Source organism: Artibeus jamaicensis, unplaced genomic scaffold (assembly GCF_021234435.1).
Source record: "Artibeus jamaicensis isolate MK-2021 breed Jamaican fruit bat unplaced genomic scaffold, CSHL_Jam_final contig_700, whole genome shotgun sequence".
Taxonomy (NCBI): Eukaryota; Metazoa; Chordata; class Mammalia; order Chiroptera; family Phyllostomidae; genus Artibeus; species Artibeus jamaicensis.
Window position 1 is genome coordinate 6,482,235 of NW_026521930.1, and position 2,907 is coordinate 6,485,141.

General features: G+C 39.9%; 1 non-coding gene across 1 annotated transcript; it reads right to left on the minus strand.

The window, feature by feature from the left end:
- Positions 1-2,231: 2,231 nt before the first annotated feature.
- On the minus strand, positions 2,232-2,339 carry LOC119059008 (U6 spliceosomal RNA). The gene has a single exon (XR_005084350.2). It is a non-coding gene; the product is annotated as a U6 spliceosomal RNA (small nuclear RNA).
- Positions 2,340-2,907: the final 568 nt, after the last annotated feature.

Consider the following 2,907-nt stretch of genomic DNA (forward strand, 5'->3'; position numbering starts at 1 on the left):
ATTTTTAAGGTGCCAAATCATAGAACCATCCCTGCTTCTTCACAACATCAAAACCAGAGCAAAACCCCTTTCCTTGAATCCTTCCCAGAAATCTAACACAAGCTCAAGTCCTATAGAAAGTCATTGAAAACATCCTAAAAAAAAAACCCCACCAAAACCACCACCACCAACAACAAAAACATTCTCTTACTGAGACACCCCACAGTTGCCCTTACTGTGTGGTCACCCTCATTGCAATAGTCAATAAGCCCAACTTTGTTCAATTACAGCTGCGTTCTTAGTGGCTTTTTTTCTTTTTATGGTAGCTTTTGATGGCAGGGCATTGGCACTGGAAACTGGATTTTTTTTTAATCACTGAAAGATACTTATTTTTTTTTAAGGTGGCTCAAAACAAGTTTTAAACACTCAGAAATCATATAAAACAGGCCCATGAGTTTGATTTGGCCTGGAAGTTGCCGGTTTGCAACCTTTCAGTTGGATGATTTCCCCGTTAGATGTAAAGGTTAATAGTGTTATGAATGGTTAACGGCTATTAAGTCTGTAAACTGAACCAAACCAAGGATTAGAACACATATCCTCACACATCTCATTTTATTTAATGTACTTAAGTCATTCAGAACTCCCTGAACTCTATTCATGCTGTGCCATTTGCAAGGTTGCCTGCTGCATGTTTGTCTATAAGTGAGGTCAAATTCCCATTTTACAGGAAGATGCTGATGTATGCCCATTTCCTTCTCACTGTGAGCCTGTAGCTATAGGAGCTGTGATAAGTACACAATAACACCTTCAAGAACAGATCCTCAGGGAACAAAGTTTATTTTAATGAAGCTAGCCTGACCACAGAAGAATCTGGGAGACTTCTTGGGCTTCCCAGCACTGTACTGCCTCTTGACTTTAAACTGGCTCTGGAGGGGTAAGTGGAGCTGTCTCAGGCATGGGTTTCTCACTGGGAACTTGGACTTGGGCCAGTCAGAGAAAGGCATGGGGAAAATTCTTGCAGGCCTGCTCCTACGGAGAAGAAAATATAAGGGCTTTGTATACCAGGTCCCATGGTCTCTGAGAGCTTTACGAGTTCAGAGAATATATGAACTGAGTATAGAGTATAGAAGAATTCTAGCATTACCCAGGATATCGGCTAGAATATATTTCAGGACACTCTAGCCCTGAAGTCAGAGGGGCAAAGGGCCCAATTTTATGACAGCTGCCTTGTTCTGTGAAGATGGGAGAAAACAGGAAAAGCTTTAGGCTAAGTGATGGAGTTTATACCCAACAATTCACTTCTCTTCTTCATTCCTGCTATTTCCTATACAATATGGCCTTCACTCTATTTCCAAAAAGCCCAGATACCTTTGCTTTCCTTTCGTGGCCTGAGATGATCCTTGGGAACCCTCACGCCCACCAAATCCCTGCCTTTCCCCTTTCCTCCACTCTGTGGGCCATGGTTTCTTCCTCAGGTTCCTTGCATGATGAAACGGTTTCCCTAGGACTGGCGCTATTCCTGATCCTTTGGCACCCCGGACTCCCCTGGCAATGCTGGCCTTTGGAATCCAAATAGTCTTTCTATGCTCATGTCAGCCTGGGCCTTGCTATGGAAGAAACTGATTACTCAGAAGCCCCATTCTGAATTGAGCTGCTGTAGGGAATCTCTGACCACCTCTCATGTAACATATGGATCTTACTTAACAGCCTGGATCAAGATGATTTGAACACAGTCCAGTGGACCATGGCCACAGCAGTCAAGGAATTGCTCTACAACAAGATCAGGTTCCCATTCCAGGTTTCCAGTCCTAGTCTTGCTCCCTTTCTCGTCAGACTATACACCTGAGATCCCAGGTTGCCTCTCTGATCAAGCCACTCATTTTGAAAGAGGTAGCCAAAAAAGATAGATAAAAGACAAAGAAACAGAGAGGCAAAGAGAGAGAAAGAGAGAGAGAGAGAGAGAGAGAGAGAGGACAGAGATGCTTAAAAAGATGTGACATTTTTTCTATCAATCTTCTAAGTTATAATGGAGGGCTAAATCTCTTCCCTATTCCTACTCAATATGTACCTTTGAGGCTTCTTTTATAATTTTTTTGAATTTTTAAAATTTTATTTAGTTTTTTTTCAAGTACAGTTTTTTGTCTATTTCTCCCATCCCAGCGCCCCCCGCCCCGTGCTCCCCACCTCCCTCCCATTTCCACCCCCCTTAGTTCTCATCCCTGTGTCCTTCCTATTTGTTCCTCCAAATTCCTAAAAATATGGAATGATTCACAAATTTGCGTGTCATCCTTGCGCAGGGGCCATGCTAATCTTCTCTGTATCGTTCCAATTTTTAGTATATGTGCTGCCGAAGCAAGCACATTTTATTATTTAAACATTTTAATTATTATTGAAAAGATAATACATATGATTTAAAAATTCAAATAGTAACATCTATATAATATATAGTGTAAGTAAGTGTAAATAGTGTAATATATAGTGTAAAATGAGTTTTCCCTGCCCTTGACCTCTAGTACTTTAGTTCTCTTTTCTAGAGGCAGCCACTGTTCAGTTTCTGGTTTATTTTTCCAAAACATTCTATGTATATAATTCGTGTGTGAGTATCTAATCTCAACTTTTTTGTGAGACACAATTATTAGCATACTATATGTTTTCCTATATTGTAGTGTTTCTACTTGATATATCTTGCAGCTTATTCCATGTTCATACATGTAGATGTCTCATCCTATTTAGCAGCTGCATAGTGTTCTGTTATGGTTATACTATACATAATTTGTTCAAGGCCCTACTGATGGAACAATTAGGTTGTTTCTTGTCTTTTGATATTATGAACAATGAATATCTTCTTAATACTTCATGAAATACATAAATGAGTAAATTTGGCATGTAAATTCCTAGAAGCAAAATTTCTAGGTCAAAGGTTATGTT